Source organism: Danio rerio, chromosome 20 (genome assembly GCF_052040795.2).
Source record: "Danio rerio strain M-AB ecotype USA chromosome 20, GRCz13ab, whole genome shotgun sequence".
Classification (NCBI taxonomy): Eukaryota; Metazoa; Chordata; class Actinopteri; order Cypriniformes; family Danionidae; genus Danio; species Danio rerio.
Genome location: NC_141040.1, coordinates 33,770,800 through 33,798,369, shown reverse-complemented (window position 1 = coordinate 33,798,369; position 27,570 = coordinate 33,770,800). Strand labels below are relative to the sequence as shown.

Below are 27,570 nucleotides of genomic sequence, written 5' to 3'. Positions count from 1 at the left end.
TATGATATGAGCGTGCTTTTTCTCGAATCGACCCACATATTAATTGCTAACATCTGAGACAAATACTACATTTTACATCTGGCCCAAGTATTGTGTGCCACCTTAAAGACAGAACTACCATGTTTGGCCCACATGCTGTATGCCAGTGCCAGATGAATGTCTGCTGTGCCAGATTTAAGCCAAATCTGAGCCAGAATTTCTGACCACCATCAAAACCAGCAAGACCAGCATCAAAACATACCTTACCAGCATATGCTGTTTTTGTTTTTTTTCACTCAGGAGTGTAGGCTGCACCAAAAAGGATAATACATATTCTGTGGCCCTTTAATAAAAGCACTTGGTTGTTGTGTGCACAGTTCTGTATAATCCAATGAGAAAATACAGTTAAAATATCAAAACTATTTTCCAGGTGTCACTAGCTTTTTTGGGGTGTTTACATTTTTTTCCAGTCTCTGTGATAAAATGTCTGGTTGTTGCTAGATTAGATCCGGCTGTGGTCTGAAGTTAACTGGAATTAATCATATTTTATATAAAATTTTGCCATTTATTGTATTTTATTAACATCTACCCCAACTCTAAACCCAACACAGTACACGTCACAGTAATGTCAAAACAGGTCTGGATCTAGACTCTTCTCTATTAGTATAGCTGGTTACCCACGAAAATTATTTATTAACCCTAAACCCAGCCATCGCAGTACTGTAAAAATATGAATTATTGTTATACAGTGTTACAAAAATTATGCTATTGTGATGTGCTTTTTTTACAGGTTAGCTATAAGCTATGTGAGGCCTACTTTGGCGCAAAAAGACGCATCCTCGTGATCACGTAGTAGGCCACTCTTTAGCACCTTAAAAACTTTGATGCATGTTTTTAAAAATGTATTAAGGTAAGACAGGATTGGCAAGTATCTACAATGCTGATTCTCATCAGTATTGAATGACTACAAGGGGCTTTAAACTCGTTAAAAGTGTTATTCTGTTGTATCTTGCCTATCTTTATGGTTTAAATGCTGATTTACAGGTAGCCTAATTTGCATACTGCAGCGTCGGTGATTAGTTACTGAAGTTCTCGGCTGTTTACATCAGTTTCTGGACAAAATTGCCGTTTCCTGTAAATTATGCATACTACAGGTAAGAACACAATTTTCTTTTTTTTACTAAAATTTACGTGTTTTGCGTCATTTGACATTATTCTTTAAAGGCCGAAATACTGTTTGTTAAACGCGTAAGTTAGTTTTGCGGTGACTGTACACGATTTGCTGTTATTGTTTTCTTTCAACATTTAAAACAGCCCGTTTTAATTACACTTCAATTATTTGGTATATTTATGCTATCAATTATATAAAGTAAAATTAATTATACAAAAATCCCAACCAACATTTTCGACACATTTTCAACTGTTTTTTAGAAGAATCATTTATTTATTTTCACCAACAGAGGGAGCCGCTTCTTTAGCCATGAAGAACTGAACCTGAGGGAGAGCAACTTCATGTTAAAGTCAAGTAGGCCTATTACTTATTGTACTTACTAAAAACACAAGTCTAAAATGTTAATTTATTAGTCTAATTAGGGATAGCAATTATCCAAAAACACAAACATAGTAAAGAAGTGAAATACTTAATAAATATTAATACAATTGGAGCACAGTAACAAATAAAAACATACAGTTCTGTTTATTATGTATCATTATGTATTATTTATTTTATTTTTATAATGTAGTTTTGTAAAATCTAAATTGTGTAGTAATATTAGACTACTTTGTTTTGTTAGATAAATGCATTTATTACTTTATGGTTTTTGAATGATTTTTGCTCAACTATATAAAAAGCAGTATGGTTAAATGTATCATTCTCAGAGTATTATAACAATAGTAGGCATATGCAAAACCCACAGTAACTTATATGGCTGAAACTATAGGGCTGCACAATATATATTTTGAGCATTGATCTCACAATGTGTGTGTCAGCAATAGTCACATCGCAGGATATTCAATGTTGAGTTATGAATATAGAAGACAACAATCCACAGGCCAAAACACATGAGAATTGTGGAGACTCTGCAGAATTTAACCATTATAAGGAAAGTCAAAAATGTCCATGTGTTTTTAAGGCCTATATGTGAACATTTAAGGAGTTTAAAGTATTTTAAGAGAACATTCATTCATTTTCTTTCGGCTTAGTTACTTTATTAATCTGGGGTCGCCACAGCGGAATGAACCACCAACTTATCCAGCGTATATGTTTTACGCAGCGGATGCCCTTCCAGCTGCAACCCATCACTGGGAAACATCCATACACACACATTCACATACATACAATATGAACAATTTAGCCTACCCAATTCACCTTTGGACTTGTTGGGGGAAACAGGAGCACCCGGAGGAAACCCACGTGAACACGGAGAACAAGCAAACTCCGCACAGAAACGCCAACTGACCCAGCCGAGGCTCGAACCAGCGACCTTCTTGCTGTGAGGCAAACGTGCTACCCACTGTGACACTGTGCAGCCCTTAAGAGAACATAAATAGCATAAAAAAGTTTTGAAAAATACATTTTAAGGAATTATTTATTTAAAGAAGATTATGCAATGCTCTTTTACATTTCATTACTAAATTGTTGTCTCTGAATACTTTTAGACACTCCCCAAGACCAAAAATCACTGTTTATTTCAACTTTAACATTTTCTCCATTGTGTTTATTTATGACTGCAGTTTGTTTATTATATGTATATAATAAATTACATATATTTATATTTCACTCCTATACAAATCATCCCTATCAATCTAAAGTAATGCCAAATAGAGCCAAGTCATGTGGTGAAATATCACAATATATATTGCAGCGGGGAAAATATCACAATGTCAGCATTTTTTGTCAAAAATCTATATCAGCTGATATAAAACATTTGATATAGTTTACATGAAGTTATATAAAGTTCACCAATATCAGGTTATAACTGTGGTGGGGATGCCACTGTTCCAATCAGATGATTATTAGAACTTTTTAGTAGTTACTCCTTGATGTAGCCTAAATGGGTCTTCGCACATTTGAGTCTCTGTAAAGTCTCACAAGTAGTTCCACAGTTTTCCTTCCATCTTAAATACTCCATCAAACACGTTGACGTCCATCTTTTGGAGAGTGTGAGAGGTTTCTCTGGGGTTCTGCAGCAGCATCTGGTGGGAAGCCGAAAGGCTGTGGCTGACCGGGCAGAGGGGCTCTCACGGGGCCAGCGGGCATCTGCCTCGACCCGCCACACTTCACCCTCCAGCATCATATATTCATGCGCTGCTCCCCCCGCACCATCTGTGTCCACGCTCACCAGCGGTTCACACATGAGCTCTGGTGACACGCAGGACGGGCAAGAGCAGGGGTAGGGCATGGCCATGCAAGAGCAGACTGCAGAGCCCTGTGCTGTGCCAACATGTATGAAAGAGAGAGACAGGAGCACAGCTGTCTTCCTGTCACTATGCTCACTTCCATGTTAAATTAGAGTTGTGAGCATGTGTTCGGTATGCTAGCTTTTAAGTCCTTCTTGTGCTGTTGTTTAGTTGCACTACATGCATTCAGCCACAAGATGGTATGACTGCCTGAGTTTTTCAAAGCAGGTACATCCTGTAAAGTCAGCAGTCCAATTTCACATTTTGTCTAAGTTTTGCGTTATGATTGTGCAAAAGCAGCATGTCAGTCATGGATTTTGACCCACTGCTTTCACCATCTTTGACCAGAACTCACTTTCCTTCTTCTTGTGCCCCATCCGATCAGCTTAAACCCAGTGGCTCGCTGGCAGGTGTTGGTCCTCCTGTCGGCCGCAGCTAAGGGAACTTCACTGGGCCTTTGTGCCCGCTTCAGCCTGGCTCTGCCGTCCCGCTGGCAGATGGCATCAAGCTGCGGGCGCCTCTCCCAACTATAATTACCAGCTTCAGCTACAGATGGAGACAAGCAGGCGCGATGGTCCCTGTATCCTCTGTGGCCTTCACCAACCTCCGCAGTCTGCCCTGAAAAGCCTAAACAGGCCTGCTGCTAGGACAAACCACCACACACTTCACCAACTGCTGAAGTGTCTGTGAGCTTCCTGCAGACTAAATACTGTGTAGCTGCTCCATCGGTAGTGTAATATCAGATATGCGCTATTAGCTTAGTATTACTGTTATCATCATTAACTCCAATCAGCGCAGGCTGTGAACAGCAGCATTTTAGCAGCTGCTGAACTCATTTAAACTGTTGTAGATATTCAATCATTATGGTGTGGTGTTAAATCCAATATTTACTGCATTTCAGTCACTTTGTTTTTGTGTTAGGTTTTTTCTCATCAGTCATTGTTGGTACTGTAATTAAAAACACTTATTTATTAAAATGACAACATTTCAGATCTTTTAGTACGTAATAAAACTTGTTAAATATTATGCTAAGCAGAAATTAAACAATACTTAATAATGTATACTAAAAAACACTAAGCAAGTTTACTAAAACAATTTAAGAGAGCGTTAACCCAAATTTGTTTGTATATTTACTCCAAGGCCATCCAAGAGGTGAGTTTTATTTGTTTATTTAATCATTTATTTTATTCAGTTTTTAATCAAAGAAATGTTCATATATTTTGCAGATTACAAAAAATGCTTTTCTTACTTAAAGTTTTTTACTTATTTCTTGTCCAAATATTTAAAAATTCTTAAATTAAGAAGCATTTTCTAGACAAGCAAAGCATATTGTCTTGTTTAAAGAAATAATATGCCAAAATTGAGTTTTTCCTTAAAACATAATAATAGCAAAAATAATCTGCCAATGGGGTAAGCCAAATAATCTTGTTTTTACTTTCGACATAAGATTATTTTGCTTACCCCATTGGCAGATTATTTAGCTTGTTTTAAGGAAAAACTCACTTAATTTTGACATTATTTCTTAAAACAAGACAATATGTTTTGCTTGTCTAGAAAATGCTTCTTCATCTATAATTTTTTATATATTTGGACTAGAAACAAGATATAATAAGAGTTGGGAGTCTGTGAAACAACAGTCTCACAGACTGAGGTTGTGTATGTGGACACTGTGTAAGTGAATTGTCAGCTCATGTGAGTTTCATCTTTGCATGTCTTATTTGTATCAGGAAGCTCACACTCCACAAACTTTGCTGAGATTGTAAATTATTGATAATAAATCGCTGGGTGCGCAAATATCCTCTGATCTGTCATGGGATGCCCACATTAAGTACATGATTTTGAAGGCGCATCACAGAATGTACTATCTTTGCGAAGCCAAACAGGCAGGTTTTCCTTGTGATGTTCAAGTGTACTTGACCTTTATTTGGCCAGTTCTTGAGTATGAGGCAGACTACCCCAAGGTCTCTCTGAGGAGTTAGAGAGGATTCAAAAGCGATGCTGTCGGATAATAGTTTTTCTGACTTCAACTTTTCCAACACTAAGTGAAAGGCGTGAGGAAGCTACCAAATGTACTCTCACTAAAATACTCAATGACTGTTTTATCACCACTGCATTATTTTCTGCCTAAGGCAAAGTGTCATCCTACATTCTGGGCGACACAAGACATTTGCTATACCCAGGAGTAAAACTAAATGTCATGAACTCTCCTTCATTCCTCGTGCTCTAAAATTGTTGTATGGATAACTTATAATTTGTTATGTTTGATGTTTTTTAATTGTTGTTTTTACTTTGTTTGTTTATCAAGTTATATAGTAGTATTTTTATAAGTCAAATATTTATTTGAGTGTGTGTTTGTGTTGCGATACTATGTCCTGTCAAATTTAAAATAAACTTACTAAACAATAATAGAATAATAGTTAGAAAATCAAGGTTTCAGCTAAAAGTTTCTTTTGTGTTTTACTGGAGAAAAAAAGACTTGAAGATGGCATATTTTGATGAACTGTCTATTTAAAATTTAAACAAAGCATAAAAACATGTTAAATAAAGTTAAAGTTTATATATAGTATACAAATATCTCTAAAATATCACCAACTGTGCAAATTTTACATTTCTTTTCTCTTCAGACTCTCTGTCTGCACCAGAGAAAGGTTACCTTCCTAAAATGTCAGAGCTCCTGTCCTGTTCCTCCAAGTTAAGAAATCACCCACTCTGTCTACTTTCAGTCTCTGCTGAAGGTCACACGGACTCCTAGTGGATAGAAAGTCTGAGATCTGTCCTTGATGCCCAGCTGACCTTCACTTATCACTCTGCAAAAACTGCCCAGTCCTGCTGCTGCATGCTGTATCTAACATAGCATAAGCTTTTCCAGTTTTTCAGAAACCTTATCCCATCTGACGCATTGTTGAGGCTTTTGTTATCTCCTTCTTATTCACCTCTTACCTTCTGGATATTCATCCAATCCTTTAAATGGATTCAAAATCTAGGCTGCACTGAAGCTCTCATATTCCTAATGGAGTCTGAACTTTTTAGTGTATAGAAAAATAAATGACGCATGCCGCTAAATTGTGTTGATGGCACATATTGTTTCATGTATTAGTTTTTTTTTTCCAACTGCCATAACATTCATACACACTCATTCACACACATACACCGCGAACAATTTAGCCCACCCAATTCACCTATACCACATGTCTTTGGACTTGTGGGGGAAACTTCATCCATTTAAGTAAAAGAAGCAATTTGAGTACTGTAAAACCCAATAAGTTAAGGCAACTCAAAACAGGGAAACCGATTGCTACAAACCATTTGAGTTAAAAAAAAAAACTAATCTATAAAAGTGCTGTGAACTGTGAAGAAAGTTGAAGTAATGAGGTATTTAATTAACTCATTACCTTCTATACGGAGTTCAAAACTCTTTACAAATGAGTAGAATTAACTTTCAGTAAATTTTGAGTTAACTACACTTATTTCATTTGATAAAGTTGACTGTTGGGTTTTACAGTGCAATTTAAATTTAGATTTAAACTTTAAAGCGTTTGTAATCTGAATGGTATGAATCAAACGGTGGCAAACTGTTTTCAATGGTTTTGGTTTTCATTAACTTGAATCTTTCTTCCAATTTAGGATGTATATGTAAATTGGACTCTTGCTTTTTCTTGGATCTCACCATAAGCTTTCTGTTGTGGCCAGAATTGGATTCAAGATCTTGTTTTTGGCCAAATAAGTGGCATCTACAAGCCATCTACCAACCATACACCCCATCTGGGCTATCCACTAATTCTGGTAAGAGGAGCGTTTTCTTCCTTCCACATAAAAACCTATTACTTAACATGCTTTTTACCAAATGTGGAAGAACTATGCCGCTTCTGATTATTTCTGGCTGTGGTTGAATACATTATTTTGAAGCTTAGGTTGTTGTTGTTGTTGTTGTTTTTTTCATTCTTTCTGATGGTCTTGTTTTATGCAAATAGCATGATTACCTGGTAGTGGTGTTAGCAAAAGCTCTGCATCTGCCTGTATGTGAAAGTGTTTTAAAGTGTGCCTAGACTAGCGGGAGTTGGGTTAGTTCTCATGCCCAGCTGGCTCTTCTCTGAATCAGACATGGCTCTGCAGTAACAGATGGGTTCTCTGGGGAGACTTAGAAAGAAACACGCCTCACATATCAGACACTCTGTGCTCTAGATCCACACGACTCTCAAGATCGCCCCTCAGTCCTTATGGGAAACCACTATTCAACTGTACTTTATTAACTCATTTAATATATTAATTATGACATTACTAACTGGATGGTTGTGTCAGCACATTGGGGAATAAGTGATTGTTTTATTGGGCTGCTGTATTTGATTGTTCATCCAAACACCATCCCTGAGCAGTGCTAATCATGCCAACATAATAACTAACGTTTATGTTTTTAGCAAAGGGTTAAAAAAAAAAGTTTATTCATTTCATCAACTATAATGACAATCAATGATATATTGAAATGATATAAATGCGTTTAAAAAAAATAGTGTTTTTCATAATTGAATTAAAGTTGATGGATACTTGGGGTACTTTTAAGTTTAATCAGCATAAATGATAACATAATCAAAACTTTGATCTGCAAAATATAGCATAAATTCACAACCGTTTAGATGTTGGAAAATGTATGTCAAGTTGAAATATGGCAGAAGCATTTTAATAAAGATGAGCAATATCACACGAGTAGCAGTGTGAAACGGCTGTATATCGGCACTGGTGGGAGGCATGCGTTGGCCTTAGTGTCCCACCAATGGCTATAAAATACAGCCCTATTGCACTGCTATGAGTGTGATAATGTGTCTATACAACAGTTCATTGGCATAATCGTGTATAAATAAAATATCAAACACAGAGAGTCTAAAAATCCTTTTATATAAACAACTTTCTTCCGCCATTCATTCACATCTCCAGCTGACGTCAGAACAGCAGGAACTGTTGCTCATTCACACACATTACTTTATAGCTAGTATTTGAATGATTCTCTAGCATAATGTCTAAAGTGTTGACAAAACAGGTGATTTTGCTGACATTTTAAGATTATAAGGCTGAACAGCATGAAATGCCATCCGTCTAGAGACATTTTCAAGTATTTCTCTGTTGCAATCGGGAGATCACAATAACTATTCCCGAAAAAGCCAAAGCACAATGTTACTATCAGATTATTGTTGTGTTGGCGATAAGGAAAAATGCTAATCACATGCAGGGATTTCTTCTTTCTGTGTACACTTTGATTAAAAAAAAGTGTTATTTTGATTCCAAATATGCCAGATAACACATAATTTCATTTTCATTTGAGTTCACTAAAGGGCTTAATTATTGTTAACATTTTGAAAATAGATATGCCCAGATCATTCGATATGTGGAATTCATCACTTAAGAGAGTCTTTCACTGTTTACAATGTCTGAATTTCTTTAATGCAAAACATATTTAGTAGAATGTTCTTATTTAAATGATATTACATTACGTATGTGTTCCAAAAAACATATTAATGGACTTTTTTTTATGTGTGACATGCTGTACCAAACATCTAACGTTTTTTCCAGGATTTTGCTTGTCAGAATGTGAGCCGTGTGAACTTACTCTTTCCATAACAACGCACTAAAACACAGAATGAATTACTAAAGCATAAAGGATTTACAAAAATGCTTTACAGTAATACATTTTTGGACCTTACATTTTCACAAGGCCAATTTTGTGTTTTTGTTAAATGTTGCTGAATTAAAATAATGTTTGAATATTTATTCATTCATTCATTCATTCATTTCCTTTTCGGGTAAGTCCCTTTATTAATTAGGGGTCGCCACAGCCGAATGAACCGACAAATTATCCAGCACACGTTTTACACAGCAGATGCCCTTCCAGCTGCAACCCTTCACTGGGAAACATCCATACACTCTCATTCACACACATACACTATGGACAATTTTAGTGTACCCAATTCACCTGTACCACATGTCTTTGGACTTGTGGGGGAAACCAGGGCACCGGTAGGAAACCCACGCGAACTCAGGGAGAACATGCAAACTCCACACAGAAATGGCCACAGACCCAGCCGAAGCTCGAACCAGCGACCTTCCTGCTGTGTGACTCCCTACTGCGCCACCTCGGTACCCTTGAATATTTATACTTAATTATATATATATATACTAAAAAAGTGTAGTAGCTAAATATAATTCTATATAATATTTGCACTTTTTCATAAAAATAAAAATCATAAATGGAGTATAGAAATTGGTTCATATTAAAACATAAATATGAATTAAATATGAAAAACACTGACTAAATAAAAACAAAACAACAAAAAAAAACATTATATACTGACCAAACCAAAAAGACAAAATGTTGAAAAGACATTTCATCACTGGTCCCTGAGGGATTGTTCCCATCCATCCTGCCTGTCACACTTGCCTCTCAGTGAGGCAACAGTGTTGGGACGGCCATGGCTAATGGGGGCTGCAGCAGGTCAGGTCAGTTTGGAGAAGGGAAACGGGGGGGGAAGAGAAGTAGAGGTGACCTTCTTACTGTACCGTTTTAGCCTGTCCGGGCCGGTGTGTTAGAAGGGATGTGTCCGTAGGGAAAGTCAGACAGATGCTGTTTCTCTCACTCTCTCTCTCTCTTCCACCCTGTGGGTGAGACAGAGAGCAGTCTGGCCCGTGCAGCTGCCACCCGCACCATCAGGAGCCTCTTCTGCATGCTTCTCCTCCATGACCTACACAAAATAAACTTCACTTTTGTTGTAACTGCATCAGAAACATGTAACCAAAAGCTCAAGGATGTACAGTCAAACCCAAAATTATTCAGAGACCAGATATCATTTTGGTAAAAATAAAGTACTGTGATCTAATACAAAGATTCTTAATACAGTGGACTAAAAACCAACAGGATCTGAAAAGGATACCAAAGTGGTCAGAATAATATTGACATTTATGTTTTAATGAAGCTGTTTGACAGCAGACAGAAGACTACAGGCTGTTACTGAGGCTGAGGGTGACCCAAACAAAGTATTATAGTTGTGACGATATTGCCGTACTATTACCAAACAGTTTTCTGAATTATTTTGGTTGATTGCAGTCCATTACATACTGTACCTTTCTGTCATTTATCTGACTTTATCAAGATGAATTAGTTCTGACGCAGCTTAACTATGATGACCTAAGGTCTGGTCCTGTTTAATTAGTATTTTAGCCAAATAAATAGTAATTTTGAAGGTGTCTGAATATTTATTTTGGTTTGACTGGATGTTTTGTGTTGAGACTGTATTGGCATCTGTGTGAGTGTCATTGATGAGTGATTGAGTGAATGTATGGGTGAAGGGGGCTGAGAGAGAGAGAGCCAAAAGGGAGGGGAGGCTTCATACCAGCTGCTAAACATGACATTTCCTGGCTGGGCCTTCGGTCCCCAGCAGGGGCGACATCTGTGTGCCTGCCTTTCATCCCCCTCTGCTCCTCAGGCAAGATGGCTGAACTACCTGCAACAGGGCACAGGCCCCAGAGACAGCCAGCACTCTCTACTGCAGCCAGCCAGAGCCTCTCCCAGCTGGGCTCCTGTTGCCTGCGGCCTGAAGCCCAGTGCACCCAGCTGCAGAGTCTACCCGTCCCTTGGCCCTGTTTGATCCTCCGCCTGCAGTCCCTCTGTACACACACCAGTCACCTCCAGCCCTCCGAGGACAGATCATGCTGGCTTCACACCTCTGAGCTCTTCTTGCTGGAATTGGAGATTTGTATTTTTTGGTCTCAAGAGAGATGTATTTGTGCGTGACATGCTAAATAACAGTAATGGCACTATTTTCTCTGTAGCATGGCAGTGTTTTTTTTTTTTTTTTTTATTTACTATAAAGAACTTTTTTTTTTCTATGAGCATTGACAAGAGACTGCTGCACATAGCCAAGCAAGTGGAGTCAAACGCTATTATCAAAATAACGAAGGGATAAATTTTAATGTAGTGTAATAAAATCGGTTTTATTTCTAAGACCCTTTCTCTTTGCACTAATAAATTATTTGGCAGCTAGTGTAACCCTGCCGGTCCTACGCCACCCAACCCGCACCGAGCTGGTATCGAACCGGCGACATGGGAGTTGGTTGCTCCACCAAGAAGGCTAAAGACCATGGCCTCTAGCGTTTGTCGCTAGAGCACCTTTAGAGGTCAGAGGAGTGAGGTTTAGCTGCACAGTACCCACTGGCTGGCCTCTGTTACACTCACCTCTGTAAATCTCACTCCCATCTGGGTAAAGGCACCAATGTAACCCTGCCGTTCCTACATCACACTACCCGCTCCAAGCTGATATCGAACCGTTGACCTTCTGCATGGGAGTCGGTTACTCTACCTAGGAGGCTAAAGACCATGGCCTCTTGCACATATCGCTAGAGCATCTTTAGAGGTCAGAGAAATGAGGTTTACCTGCACAGCACCTACTGGCTGACGTCCGTTACACTAGCTCTCTGTTTTGAAATAGTATTGCAGTTAAAAACAAATGCTTATGCAAATAACTGCTTTTCGCAAAGCTGCATTTTCAGCAGCCATTAGTCCAGTCTTCAGTGTCACATTATCCTGCTGAAATCATACTAATATAATGACTTGGTGCTCAAGAATACATTTCCTATTATTCCTATTATTAGCCTTACTGCCTAATGACTACAGCCCTACTGACACCCTCTGCCAATGCATTGATGAAATTTACAGTTGGATGTGCCAAAACTTTCTTCAGTTAAACAAAGAGAAAACTGAAGTCATTGCATTTGGTAACAGAAATGAAGTTCTCAAGGTGAACAAAGAGCCTAGAATCACCAAGAGGCGACACTCTAGTGCAATTTGCAATTTGGCTGCCATTTTGGAATGAAAACTCCAATAGAACAACAGCATGTCTGTAAAATAAACTATTAAAAGTGCTGATGATTGTGATAGTAAGTGTTGTATTGTCGTGTTTCAGGTTGTATCTCAGCTTTAATGGGCTTTTTAAATAAATAAATAAAAAACAAAGCAGCTGCTTGCTATCACGACAGCAATAAGATCCAATGGACAGCCGATCAATTTCACTCCGAAATGGCTGTTGCTGGACGCTGCTGTTGCAATGGAACGTTTTATTGTGTCGCCTCTTGGTTGTTCTAAGCTCTTTGAGGTGAATGCGTACCTTGGCTCTAAGGATCAAATATCAACAAATAAGGTCAAGAATGTTGGTGTTATTGTGCAGTCAGATCTGAGTTTCAATAGTCATGTCATAGCAGTAACTAAATCAGCATGCTGTCATCTCAGAAACATTGCATAGATGCTTTGTTTTCAGTAAGGCCTTAAAGAAACTTGTTCATGCTTTTATCAGCAGCAGAGTGGATTACTGTTATAGACTTCTCAATAGCATACCCAAAAACACAGTCAGACAGTTGCAGCTCACCCAGAACGCTGCTGCCAGGATTCTGACCAGAACCAGGAAATCAGAGCACATCACACCTGTCCTCAGTTCTTTACACTGGCTCCCAGTTACATTCAGAATAGATTTTAAAGTATTATTACTCGTCTATACAGTAAATCACTAAATGGTCTAGGACCTCAATACATTACAGATATGCTCGCTGAATACAAACCTAACTGATCACTCAGATCTTTAGGATCATATAAACTAGAAATTCCAAGGGTTCAGTCAAAGTAGGATGAATCGGCCTTCAGCTACCAATGGTGGAATCAGCTTCCACAAATGATCAGATGTATTAGGCACATTCAAATCTAGAATGAAATCAAGACAGAAAACACATCTGTTTAGATGTGCCTTTACTGAATGAGCACTGTGCTATGTCTTTCTTTTGTTTTACATTATTTAATTACCTGTTTAACAAATTTTAACCTATTTTAATCTGTTTTTAATTACTTTTATTATTTGTTTTACTTTCTTATACTTGTCTGTAAAACCCAAAAAGATAAGGTAACTCAAAACATTTGAGGAAAGCGATTGCAAGAAACCATTTAAGTTCAAAAACTAATCTAGCTGGCGCCAGTGGTTTAGTGGTTAGTGCGTTGACACATGCACTCCGGTGCTCACGGCGACCCGAGTTTGATTCCGCCTCGGGTCCTATGCCGATCCTTCCCCTTTCTCTGCTCCTCATTGCTTCCTGTCAATATTCTCTACTGTCCTATCCCATAAAGGTGAAAACCCCTAAAAAATAATTATTAAAAAATAAAAATAATGATTCAATGATACTAATGAGTGCTGTGAACTTAGTCCATTTCAGTAAATAAAGCAGTTTGAGCACAGAAAAAGCCAATAAATGAAAACTCAAACTGAGTACTGTAAAGCCCAAAAAGTTAAGGCTATTCATACTATTTAAGGAAACCCATTGCTACAAAGCATGAGTTTAAAAAAACTAATCTATATGAGTACTGTGAACTTAATCAATTTAGGTTGAAATAATAAAGTATTTAATGAACTCCTAACCTTCAACACTGAGTTCAAAACTCTTTTCAAATGAGTAGAATTAACTTTCAGTCAATTTTGATTTAACTACGCTCATTTCATTTGATAAAGTTGATTGTTGGGTTTTACAGTGTGTTTATGTAAAGCACTTTGAATTACCAGTTTGTATCAAATGTGCTATGTAAATATTGCCTTGCCTATTAGTTTTAATGCTGAAATTGTTTTTTTAGCTGTCTAATATTTGACTAGTGGAACAATCTTAAATTATAACTAAAACTATTTTAAATTATGCATCGCTTGTATTTTAACCAAACAATGGAAATTCTGTCATCATAAATTCACCCGTGTTATTCCACAATTCAATACTTTCTTCTGCCAAACACAAAACTAGAATTTTTGGAAAATGTTATTTTAAAAAGAAAGGTGTTCACACTAGTATTCTGGGTTCTCTTGGTTTGTTTGGTCCTGGCCAGGAATTCCTATCACACACAAGTGAAGATGTGCAGCACTATGGGTGAAAAAATACAGATATGCTTAAGCTTTCTTAGCGGAATGTAACTGCACATTGTGACATCATAGATTGCTTTGATTACTTTTGATCTTTTAAAAAACCTGGATTGTTTTTGATGCATTTTTAGAAATGTATTCATTGCTTGTTGCATTCAGATTTTACTCAAACCACACGTCTGGATGTGGACCAAGATCCACCATTTGAAAAATTTCTGTCCAACATAAAAAAGTTAGATTTGTTAGGAATATCATGAGGATGAATAATTTGCAACAAAAAATTTCAATGAACTATCATAATTTAACACAGACGGTTTTGTTTACAGGAAAATGCAGCAAATTTAGCCGTTTCCAAAGTTCCCGATACTTTGTGCTTTCAAACCCAACTGGTCTTGGTTTCATGAGAAGATTTAATGACTTTGGAGAGAATGGTGAGGCCCAGTTATAAACGGGAAAAGATTTTTCAACTCAGTTCATTGATGCTCCAGTTTCTCACGGAAAATATTGTCCATGCAGATTTTCCTCACAGATCCATAAACTCAAGTTTAGATTGCAAAACTCCAGGAGCCACAGACTTATCAAAGCCACATGTTGAGTCGAGGACTCTGGTTCGCCACAGTGAATGCCTGGACACTGCGGTTTTGGACAGTTCTCGTTTCTCATATATATTCTGTAAGGTTTCTAAGAGTCTAATGTGTTTCGGGAAGGATGATTGTTATTTTACTCTACGTCATTTTGTAAGCTGTATATACAGAGAATGTAAATGTAAAAGTTAAAAGAATGCTATTGCCTTGCTACTAATTGAGTAAAGCATAACTGGCAATTTAACACGTTGCCATAATGGTTATGATACTGTGAGCATATTTAACACGGTGAGCGTTTTAAAACTCTAAAGACACCAGCGCTCCCTCATGACTTTTAAATGATTCCCAAACCGATTTAAAACCATCAAGGAAAGAACTTTGAATCCACGATAACACATTTATTTCAAGTCATTTGCATTTCTTCCCATTATCCGGTCCTATTCTGTCACCATTTTCGGAGAAATATTCAAGCGCATCTGCTTTAAGTTCTTCAACAACAGCCAAGATCCTCCTCTCTTCCACTTTGTTGGCTGAATAAGTTATCAGCAAATTCCTTAATGGAGGTGTTCGGATGTCATTTCCCTTGGGTTAATGATTTCCTTTTCCACACTGGGTCATTTATTCATTTTCTTAAGAGAATTTGGTCCCGCCCTTCACTAAAAGACAATCACTTCTCTGTGAAAGTGATGGGGCAGTTTGGCAAGGAATGGATTTCCTCATGTCATCTCTCAAGGAAAAAAGTTTGCTTGGCTCAGAATAACAAAATATAACACTGTCACAACGTAAGGCAAACCCACAGCCTGTGAAGAGCAGGCTTCTAGCCAAGCACTTTTATGAGAGTGGAGGACATATTTATGCAGTACTTACACTAATGGAAGCACATTTAAGAGGTGGAGGCAGGGAGGGACATTTAGGCAGTTTGTTTTCTCCTTAAAGTTGCTTCACTGAAAAGTTTAAGAGAGAAATCATATTTAGTTGCTCCAAAGTCTTACACGAGGTATAATTCCACTTGTCGTACAGCAACAGTCATGTAAATTCACGTTGTAAAATAAATGCTGCGTGACAAATTGCCAATGATTCTTGCAGGTAAATTCAACATAGCCTACAACGAATAAAAATTCAGGTAGCAACAATAAATATGCATAAATGAGGGGTGAATTTAGTGCAATCATGAGAAAAGAGTAACCAAACGTACACCAGTAATTTTTTAGCACCCATTTTTTTGGCAGTTCTCTGCTATGTGCATGGAATCGTACTGGACTGCTTGTTGTTTGTCATACTGCTCTCCACATATGTGTCTTGTGCACTCTGGGTTTTTAATTTTGGCTTTGGTAATTTAAAGAGATGCAGAATGATTGCTGAAGATTTAGATTTAGTGACTGTAATCGTTTTGTGGTCTGAATGCTTCGATCTTTACTGAGGCTAAAACAGCTTCCATCAGTTAATTAAGATTTGATGGATGAAATTGTGCATCTGTTACACGTTTATTGTTAAATGCTTTAAGACTTTGATATGTACTTAAATGTCTGTGGCTGTTTTTTACAGGTGAATTCAAAATATGTACTTGACTTCAGTTGCACATTCAGTATTTGAGTCTCTACTATGTAAAAAAATCTGGTTGCCTTAAAATTTTAAGCTGAATCAAATTAACCTCATGAGTTCATTGAACCTATATTATGTTAAACTGACTTAAAACAACTTGCGTAACTTATAAAAATAAGTTAGAACATGATTAACTTAGTTTAATAAGTTACTATGACCTAAAAACATATTATGTCTAACTAATTGATCATATAGTTTTTTACAGTGTACCACGAGAAGCTAAAATTCAAATTTCAAGACTTGAATCTTTAAGAAAAAGTGGTTGTTAATCCCAAACACCGACAATTTGAATGTAGCTTAATTTATTGCATATATGAATATTAATTTATATATATTATACAGTATTCACCTGTTGGACTACCTGTTTTCACAAACATTTGATCAGTTATATGGTAATGTGGTCAAGCTAAAATTCAAACCAAACATCAGAATGGGGAAGAAAGGGGATTTTGAATGTGGCATGCTTGACGGTGGTCTGAGTTTTCCAGAAACCCTTCATCTACTGGAATTTTCAAACACCTTTGTGGTTTACAGAACATTGTTATAAAGAGAAATTGTGCTGGAAAGGGAAGTTCTATGGTTCATTTGAATGCATTGTCAATACCAGAGGTCAGAGGAGTTTAAACACCATAGCCTACCTGAGCATTGTTGCAAAATGTAAAAATACTTTTAAAAGTAATATATTATAATCTTAAACTTAAAAAAGCAAAAATAACACAGTACTTTCCTTTAAAAATGAGATTTTAATATTTTACTTTTTAAATATAAAATATGTTCTATCTTAATATTTAAAACAAAACAGACAAAAATGACAAGTTATATTCATTTAAGGTAAGTAATGAGCCAACATTGCTAAAATTACAGTATCCGTCAAAAGTTTGGGCTATGTTTGGTTATGTTTTTGGTTATGGTTATGTTTTCTAAAAGAAAATCATTCTGTTCATCAAGGCATCATTTATTAAATGTAAAAAAAATGTTAAATTGTTGAATATAATAACTATTACAATTTTAAATAACTGCTTTCTTATTGTAGTTTAAAATGAAAATATTACTCAATTCATTATTGCTTTTATTACTATTACCATTAATAATAATAATAATAATAATAATAATAATAATACGTTATTTATGAAGGATCATGTGACTCTTAAGACTGGAGTAATGAAGCTGTAAAATCTTTAAAATCACTATAATAAATGGTTAAATTTGAAAAGTTATTTTATAGTGCATTTTAACATTTTACAATTTTACAACTTGTTCTGTATTTTTAATTAAATAAATGCAGCCTTGATGAGCAAAATGAGCTTATTTTAAAACATTTAAAAATAATATTGATGCCAAACTTTTATAGTGCATGTTACAAAAAATTTAGGCAGAAGGGGTCCAACCTGATACTAGTAAGTTACTATAAGTGACCAGTAAGTGTTTATGATGAGTATTTGTGTATAAATTCCATAATTGTTTCTGCTTCCTCATTTATCAGACAGCACCTGAGTAGGAGAGTGTTAGCACTAGGCAGCTATAGGCAAAAAAGCTCAAACATTTACCTAGTACAGGTGTTGCTCAACAATAGAAGCTCACTAATAATCCTGGGCGGTTTGCATGTTATCCTCTATCTGCCCTTTCAGCCGGCCTGCCAGCCTCACTCTATCGGCAGATTGCACGCACACATGCAAAATTCTATTGGGGGTCATCGTGCAGCTGCACTGCTCTGGGCATCCGCTTACGCATATGCATATGCAGAAACACACATGCTGTGGAATATTCAAATCCTGGGATGGCCGCCTTGTCTGTGGTACAGTGCATTACTGTTAAGTGCTACAAAAGAGTTATTCTTATGTTGCAGACTCAACAGACACCGCACCCCTGCTCAATGACAAGTTACACAACTGTTGTCTTACAAATGACATGAACATGCTATTAGAGTTTCAACTTCATTATAGAGTTTGGAAGAAAAATGCCTTCCTTAATTAAAGCTCTTAAAGGGATAGTTTCTCCCAAAATTAAATCAGATGTACTCGCTTTCAAAAAAAATAATAAATAAATAAAATAAAACAAATTGGGGAAGGAAGGCAAAAACAAAACCTAAAACTACTGCTGTTTCTATGAGGTAAATAAAGAGTACAAAATCCAGCTTCAAAATCTACAAAACATAAATAAATAAAGTATAAAAACTGTCAAATTGAATGTGTGCTTCTGACTTAATGCAATTTAAGTCAGTGAATTAAACTTAATATTCTAAATCTTTCATTGTGTGAAATTGATCAAATATTTATTCACAATCTGAATCAGACATGCTGCTCACTGAAAATTTTGACAATTCAAAAATGAGATATTTAATTTACTAATTCTCTTATGAGTAAAGTAAAAAAAAATATGTAAGTGAAAATAGGAATATGTGTGCATGCACAGGGATGGGCAAAAATACATTATTTTAATACATGTATTTTAAATAATACCAAATGCCTACATTTTACATGTATAAAAAAAATAAGGTCCCACTTTATATTAAGTGGTCTTAACTAATATGTACTTACATAGGTATTAATAGTTTGTTACAATGTACATATTGTGTAAATACATGTATTTACTGTGTACTTACGCTTGATTAAATACATGTAGTTACATCTGTAGTAAACTTTTGTAATGACATTTTGTAAATACACTGTTGACCATCCCTTACACCTTAACCCACCCTTAAACCTACCCATGCCACCAAACCTGTCCACAACCCAACCTCTATCCCAACTCAAAAGCACCACAAGTGTTCTCAAATACATTATAAACACAGTAAGTACATTGTATTTATTTTTTGATGTAACTACATAGTAGTTAAGAACACTTAATATAAAGTGGGACCAAAAAATAATAATAAAATACAGCAGCTACAACATGTATCAAAATAAAATACTGTACTTTGTATCTAGAAAATACTACAAAATATTTTTACAAGAGAGCATGACATTTTTTTCAAACATTCCATCAATAGGCATATTCCATTAATCTCTTCAGCATTAAACTGATTTAGTGAAGTAAACAATGATTGATAACATCAGCTTTTCTCTGAGCAAGTTTAAGTCAGCTTCTCTGCACCTCATTCACCTCTATGTACAGGTATTCATGAAAAAATGTAACTTGTATAAGTTTTATCCATAAAACTTGCTTTCATCTTTGATTTTAGTATAGATTTTGTACAGGATTCATACAGAAAGCCCTGTCTTATCTCTTTAATCCCTGTAAAAACCATTCAATGTAGATAATGAGTTGGAATATACACTGTTAAACCCAAAAAGTTAAGGTAACTCAAAACATTTGAGGAAAATGATTGCAACAAACCATTTAAGTTCAAAAAGTAATCCCAATGAGTACTGTGAATTTAATCCATTTGAATTAATGAAGCAATATGAGCACAGAAAAACCCAATAAATGAAGAGAACTCAAACAAACTGAGTACTTAAAACCCAATAAGTTAAGACTACTTAAACTGTTTGAGGAAACCGATTTCTGCAAACCATTTGAGTTTAAAAAAAACTAATTTATATGAGTGCTGTGAACTTCATTTAAGCTGAAGTAATGATGTATTTAATTAACCTTAATTACCTTCAACACTGAGTTCAAAACTCTTTTTAAATGAGTAGAATTAGCTTTCAGTCAATTTTGAGTTTACTACACTCATTTCGTTTGATAAAGTGACTGTTGGGTTTTACAGTGTAGTACTGTATCTATTGTTTGTGATAATTGCCACCATATCTTAAGTCTCCTTTTAAAAATTTTTTGCAGCTGAAATCTTCAGTACTCATTGTAAAATCAAGATTTCTGAAAAGTACTAAAATTTGCATAAAACACGTTTTTTGCAATGGTACTCTACAAAACACAATATAAAACACGATATCTCAAAAAATTTAAATTTTTGACCAGTAGACTGTATTATTTAATATTTTTGTCCTATACTGATTTAATATGTCAAAGTTTATAATTATCCATATAGAGCACCTGCAGATCAGCTACTGGCATTGGAAAAAGCCAAGTTTTAGGTATCGCCACGGTAGGACTTTTTTATGTCGTTCGTCTTATTTTCCTGTCTGATTTTGACCTGCTCCCGAATTTACCCCTGCTATTTGTCTGTTAATTTCTTTATAGGTGATGCATAATTTCTATCCATACTCCAAGCATTGATCAATTTCTTCAATATTAATACATTTTCTAGTCTGATCTCAAGCCTTGGAAAATAACTGAGAAAACACCTCTTTTTTACCTCTTCTCGTTGAATCGCCTCAACAAGAATGCCTCCACAATTGTAAGTTGCTTTGGATAAAAGGACAAAACCTTGGATTGCCTGCGGATTGTCGAATTGTCTTGGATTGCTAAGATTGCCTTGAATAAATTGACCACAGATATTCATTTCTTGGTGAACTGTCCCTTTAATAATAGCTTAAATTGCAATATAAAAACTGCATGGCCTACAATTATTATTTATTATTAGAATAGAATTATAATAATTAGTATTAATGTTATTATTATGTTTTGCTTTGCATACTTATTCATAGTATGAATAATGAAGCTTGCCTCAGTCTGCAATTATTGTTCCTACAATAAAATAAGCAACCAGCAAAATGAAGTTTAAGTTTGTAAAAAGCTGAGGGTGGGCATCATGGTGGTGCAGTGGTTAGCACCAACACTTTACAGAAAGAAGGTCACTGGGTGGAGTCCCGGTTGGGTCAGTTAGCATTTCTGTGTGGAGTTTGCATGTTCTCCCTGCATTCGCGTGGGTTACCTCCGGGTGCTCGGGTTTCCCCCACAAGTCCAAAGACATGCAGTACAGGTGAATTGGGCAAGCTAAAATGTCCGTAGTGTATGTGTGTGAATAAAAGTGTATGGGTGTTTCCCAGAGATGGATTGTGGCTGGAAGGGCATCTGCTGCGTAAAACATATGCTGAATTAGTTGGCAGTTCCTTCGACTGTGGGACACCTGATTAATAAAGGGACTAACCCAAAAAGAAAAATAAATGAATGAATGAAAGTTAAAGGTGAATAAATGATGTCATCATTTTCATGTTATGCACTTATTTTCATGTTACTGTTGCCATGTAATTATCCCTTATCCAGAGATATCAGAATAGGTTCACGCATATAGAGAGGAAGCTCAGAGTACTTTAAAGATACGTGTTTTCAGGCTTGTCAAGCCACATTTTGACACTGGTGGAAATGAGAGGCTGATTCCTGTGGTAAACCACAGTGAGTTGTGAACTCTCAGAGATTGATGATAAACAGAATCCCTGAGGGACAGTGAGAGTCTTTCTACCAAGGGCCTCTGAAGCACAACACACTGGCATTTAGCAGACAGCGAGTCTGAATCCTCTCGATGTTCCCTGGTTGTGCTGTTGTTGATTGTTTTGGCACATTTTCTGCAGGCTTGCATTCTGTAATTTAATTGAAGAAGTGTATTGATGTTTTTGCCAAAATGTGAGACGTACTAGTAAATTGTATACTTCTGAAACTGTAATAGTAGGAAAAACTGTGACAGCAGTTCAAGTAAACACACTTGCTAACAGAAACCAATTAGTTATTTGTTTGGCATCTTGAATGAAAAAATGTCAAATAACAGAATTGAACTTTTTTTTGTTTCTTCCAGTTGGAGTGATTCATTGTTCTGCATTATAACCATGTTCTGTGTCTTTTTTGTTCTGAACGCTGTATGTCATGAAGCTGATGTAAATACCATTTATGTCTTGCTTTTGTAACTTGGAACATGTAGAAAGTGTTTCCCTGTGACACTTTAATGGATCTGGACCGTTATGTGACCTGACGGCACTGGTGCTTTGGAAAGTCCATTACTCTTCTCTGAAATACAGAGCCGGATTGCCTCTTCTGCTCGGGATGAATCTGCTGATGGCAGCACTTGATGTGCCAGGTACCCAATTAGAAAACTGAAGCCACAAAATGCTTACCCACATAATTCAATTCATTGATACTGCAGTATATTGTAGATCAGTGTCTGTGTAACAAAGTGTTTAAAATTCACATGAGGTATTACCAGAAGATTAGATCTTATGAATAAGTGTAAACAACTCTAAGATATTCATTGATTGACTCCCACCAAAAGTGTAAACACTGTGGTTCTGCGCTCTCAAAATTTGATTGATCGTTCTGTTTGTTACATCCCAACCAGCCTTGGGCTCCAATCTAATATTTACTTAGATTGTATTTAATTTTAGTTTAATCGCTAGAATTTTTTAATATAGTTTTCATAAACATAGGCAAACCTGACTTAATGCATGTATTATTTATGCAATTTCAGTCGATGTCATTAGTGGAAAGTATACATTTAAAAAACAAACTAGTTTTTCAACACTAGCCATGCCTGTGTAACAACCTCTGTGAAACTGTTGACTATGTTGACTTGCACTGTACACAGAAAAGAAGGAAGTACTCTGGGAACTGACAGGAGAAACAAAACGTAAGACACTTAACATGAAAAATGTCTTGTTAGGCAATAAAAGACTAGTTTTGTGGCTGGGCTTAACGCCAGTGAAAAATATCCGTCACTTACTGAGTTTATCAGATCTGCAAATCATTACAGTCCATTAAAGACCAATAAAAAGTCTGTCTTAAATTGGACCTTATTTAAGGGAAAAGATAGATTTAGCTTAGATTAGCACAAAGTGAAAGATACCAGCAAATAGGGTAAAGCACTGTTTTGTAATCAGATCTGAAGGCAAATAACAAACAATCAAATTTTCAGAGTTCGTACCTACACTTGGGTATCAAATACCTGATATTGATACGTTTATAATCTGTATGTACTTAAACCAAATCAGAAAGCAGATTTTGGTACCTCATTTTAGTTCAGTATAAACAATGGGCATGGGAAATAGAGGTTTGGAAACATACTTTTTTATACATATGAAGAAATCAATTGGCAAATCAGTAACACTTAGTTATACAACTGTTATTTGTGATAATGTATTATTAACAAAGATCGAGAGTTGCACAAACAATAAATAAATTTAGAAAAGGTGTAAAGCATTCAGCTAATCATCTTAACTAGCATATAACATATAAATATTCAGCCTTTGAAAAGTTTACTGGTATCCCTCCTCCACCCCAAAATCCTCACTTTTAATTTATTCCAATCCCATACAAGGGATGGGGAAGTTCTCTGGGTTCAGGCCATATTCTGAGTTTGGAGCCCTCCCTCAAGACAGCACACCAAATTATGCTCACTAAACACACTACTATCAGATTAGATGTAAGGGTAAAATTATTGTTAAATCTGCATTCTGATTTTTTTTAAACACATATTATGTTAAAGCTGCTCACACGTTTTGAACTACTTAGATTGTCCACAAGATATCAGTGCTGAACTGGGCCACAGTTTGTTTCTCAGTCTGAAAAGAAATAGAGAGACGGAGCAACAACAGCACTACTTTAAGTCAACAATAACTAGATATGATGAGCCTATAAGTGCATCTGTTGATAGATAATAACTGATATCAGTTTCTGTACTAAAACAAGTACAAAGCTAATTTTCATCACAACTAAAAAAATACAGAAACAGCAAACAATTGAATGACAGGCTGTTACAGAAGGTTTAACATCAGGGTTACTATTGTCAAAATGTATTTATTTTAGAGAAATGTATTGTGTACTGCAGTGTTATAAATGTTTTGATGATAGATTTTTTTTATCTCTACAAGAGAAGGCAAAGATTAAAGCTGCGGCAAAAATCGTTACTGTGCGTTCACACCAAAAGCAGCGAGAGTGGCAAAGTAGCAGTAGAAGTCATTAATTTTCAATGGGAGCTGGCGGCGATAAGCGACGAAGAGCAACGTGGTGTGTCTTTATCGGTGTGGGCGTCAATGAGAGTTGAAATCAAGTCAACTTTATTGTAATAAGCTAAGATGCGATTCACGGCAAGCAATCAGAATGTTAAAGTTCACTACTTGAGAAGAGTCCAGAGAACACAGCCCTGTTTGATTATTTCCAGGGTTTGATTATTGCGGTTGCAGAAGTTCCAATTATTTACAATATTTAGGCTGCCTACTACTCAGTAGGTACTGCATTTGAATCTACTACTTGATCGTTAGAAAAGTACTTTCTATGTATCAGTATGAATGTGAGCAGTATTAATGGAATTCGGACGTAATACTGTACATCCGCCATTTTGTCATGGTCACGTCAGTTTTGTTGCTTCACTCCCATTTATAAATTCTCTCGTGGGGCATCATGGGATAGTGTAGCATGCATGCCCTGCAGGCACAGGTCATATTGAAGTTGTACCACAATGCACCCCAACATCATGGGTACGTTGGATTTTGTTTGGAAATGAAAATTGGGTTGATGTCGGAACCCAACGTCAAAGGCCGACGTCAATGTCCAACCTAAAATTAACCTAACATCAACCAAATATCAACGTCTAATCATGTTACACCTTGATGTTGTGTGGGCGTTAGCACTATGTAATCTATCAGATATTGGAGTTTGGTCACTTTCCAATACAACCTAAAATCAACCAAATATCAACTTAATTTGACGTCGTGACTGGATGTCAAAATAATGTTATCCTTAGACACTGACTAAACATTGAGTTTTAGTTACCTGACATCATGATCTAAATCTAACCTAATATTAACGTCTTATGATGTTGAGTGCCCGCTGGATGGGATGCGCACTTCAGATTCTCACCGGAAAAAGTAGGTCATCTGGGTACTTCTCACATACTGATTATACAATTCTATGAATTCGCACATACTACTTTGCTTGCATACTGTTTTTTGCATCCTATATAGTATGGAGCGCAGCCTTACAATTACTGTTGTGCATTAGTGTTACTGATGTGTGTTAATGTTTTTTTTTTTCTTTAAAAAATCAGGAAATCTAATGCGACAACACAAAACAGTGTTGCTGCTTGAGAATATTTCAAACATATGGACACATATTGGATAAGTGGAGCAAAGCCACACCACACGCAACTTAATCTTCCATTGTTAAGTGAATTTGAAAAAAAAGCGTGCAACATTTTCAGAGCTGAAGCTGAGAAAGGACCAGACCAGAGCTGTGAAGGCAGACAGCGTTGTCGCCAGGGCGGCCAGAATGAACTTTGATGCTCTTGTCGCCTTCAGTGTGAACACACCGTTATAGAAATTGATTCTGCATGGATTCTGAAACGGTTAACCGGAAATTGCTGAGAAGTTTAATTTTGTATGTTGATGTACTTCCAATCAAAATGGAATATTGAGTAGGGGGCGGGGCTTTCCTTTCGCACATCATGACTAACAGTAAAAACGGGTGTGCTCAAGAATATTGTGGCTGAAGCCTTCCAACTGACATCATAAGAATAGGCCTGCCATTCCAAACAAGAGAAATCAAATGGTCGAATCGAATGGATTATCTACATAAGCTGGCAAAATAAACAATGTAGTTTTGATTTCACACCAACTTTAAAGAATAATCTAAGTAAAATAAATATAAAAGAGAATAGAAATGCATTTTGTAAATCTGTGAATCCATTTAAATGATTTTACACCACAGCTTTTGCAAACCAACAATACTGACTACTTTGATGTTATTCTTACTGTTAAATAAAATAATTTTGACACTGGTACCACAGATGTCCCAAAACTGTCACATTTGATGATTTAATGAATACAAATTTCTACTCCTTCGTATTACAGGAAGACTAATCCTAACCAGCAACTTCCTTACTTTGTTCGCTTCCCTCCAGGAGCAGATAAGAGCCACATGCACACTGAAACGTGCCGCTCTTCGACATCCAGCATGGCTGTGCAAACTCTCAGGAATGTGAGAGACAGTCTATGATGATAAGCAGACAGCGGACGAGAGATTACCAGCTCTGAAGGAGGAAAAAAGACTTCTAGCAAACAGAGAAGTGAGAAGGTCTGATTGTTTTATGTTAATAAATGATAATGTCAGTCCCTTACAAAATCTATACAGGTTAAACACTGTACTGCAAGTTTGAGTGTGGCAGAAGTTTAACAGACACCCAGTCTGTGACGGGACCTCCCTTCTTGTGCTCAGTGGCAGATTAGATTATCTGTCTCAATGCCTTATGCACACACATTTGCGGATGTCCTTGCCCAGGGAAATGAAAGCACCATTCCAGGGTGGAGACCAAATCATCCTGGAAATAAAAACAGATTTGAGATAAGCACTCTGTCCATCTTTGGAGTCAGCTGGACACTGTTTGAATCTTTTATGGAGATGCTGAGCTGCCTTTTGAAAACTGCCCTCCCTAAAGATTGTTAATTGGAAGTTATTTTCATCAGGGCCCAAAGTGTTCTTGGAGATGCAGGATGACTAAAATTGACAGACTGCAGCAAAGTGATTACTTCTCTGTCCTTTCATAATAGTGAGAAAAACACTGGAATCTGAGCTATTGTCTTATGAATCAGTGTCTCCAGCGTCTGTGCGAATTCTCGCCCACTATGCTTGCTCCTAAAAATCCTGTTTTTAAAGCAACCTCCACTTTCTGCTGCAATAAATATTCTAAAACAGAGATGCATTTATGTACCAGACAGATATTTATTGGCTAACATTTGATTAGTTTAAAATGGCATAGCACAGGGGTGTCTAAACTCTGTCCAGGGTTGGTGTCCTGTATAGTTTAGCTCCAACTTCCTTTAATACACCTGCCTGGAAGTCTAGTATACCTTGATTTAGATTAGATTTAGATTTGATTAGCTGGTTCAGGTATTTTTAATTGGGGTTGGAACTAAAATATGCAGGACACTGGCCCCCAGGACCGAATTTGGACACCCCTCCTATAGCATATGCATAGCATTCAACAATCTACTTTTTTGAGTAGATTATTCAATGAAGAGTCAAGGTGCAAAAGATGAGCATTTTTCTCAGACTCCTGCTCCTGGAATCAGTAGTTACTAGAAGATAATTCAGTAATTTCTATAGATTCTATTCATCACCATAAAAGTAAAATTACTGAACATTAGGAATGCTCTGATGAGGATTTTTGCAGCCGATACCAAATACTGATTCCTTGTCATGGTGATGTGGACATGTCATGACCAGAAACAGCTTCACAGAAAATAATAGAAAGCACAGAT

The 27,570-nt window shown here is 36.5% G+C and overlaps 1 long non-coding RNA gene across 2 annotated transcripts; it reads left to right on the top strand.

Moving 5' to 3' along the window:
• The first annotated feature begins 769 nt into the window (after window positions 1-769).
• LOC137488586 (uncharacterized) lies at window positions 770-27,570 on the top strand. Of its 2 annotated transcripts, XR_015518515.1 has the most exons (6): window positions 770-889; window positions 1,024-1,133; window positions 1,440-1,504; window positions 7,003-7,161; window positions 22,245-22,400; window positions 26,214-27,570. It is a non-coding gene; the product is annotated as an uncharacterized LOC137488586 (long non-coding RNA). The 2 variants fall into 2 exon arrangements; XR_015518516.1 differs by lacking the exons at window positions 22,245-22,400; window positions 26,214-27,570 and adding an exon at window positions 14,630-16,015 and having other exon boundaries at window positions 834-889.